Below are 510 nucleotides of genomic sequence, written 5' to 3'. Positions count from 1 at the left end.
CTACAATTTCTTTTTCTTTTCATTCTCATCAATCAGGCCAGATCAGATCTTTACTTTAAGCAGACCCCAGCCCTATGGGAGAGGGCTGTCTTCAGGTTTCTGATATTTTTTATATTTTTTTTCAAGTTTATGATGAATTTTCAAGTTTAAGAGAAGCGTGTTCAAGAAATATACCCAAAAAATGCTCAGTAATCTGTGCCAAATCTTGTAGCTCTACTAATATAAGGTGAGGTTATATTCTGTAATATAATATATAAATGTGTGCCAAGCAGAAGGTGTATTACACAAATGTAGATTATAACAAAATCATTACAACAGTGTAATCAACTATAACAACATGATATATCTAACATTAATTGAATACAGGATAACATTACTAGTTGCAGTATAGTTATATGGTATATGTTTAGCTGCATTCTATAGGTAAATAACTTTATATAATAGGCTTCTCAATTTAAATTTCATAAAACCTGGAACACTTTTGGAATTTCTATAAAATTATCTAAAAAG

This window comes from Hippoglossus hippoglossus, chromosome 12 (assembly GCF_009819705.1).
Source record: "Hippoglossus hippoglossus isolate fHipHip1 chromosome 12, fHipHip1.pri, whole genome shotgun sequence".
NCBI classification, from domain to species: Eukaryota; Metazoa; Chordata; class Actinopteri; order Pleuronectiformes; family Pleuronectidae; genus Hippoglossus; species Hippoglossus hippoglossus.
Note: the sequence above shows the minus strand (reverse complement) of the source record.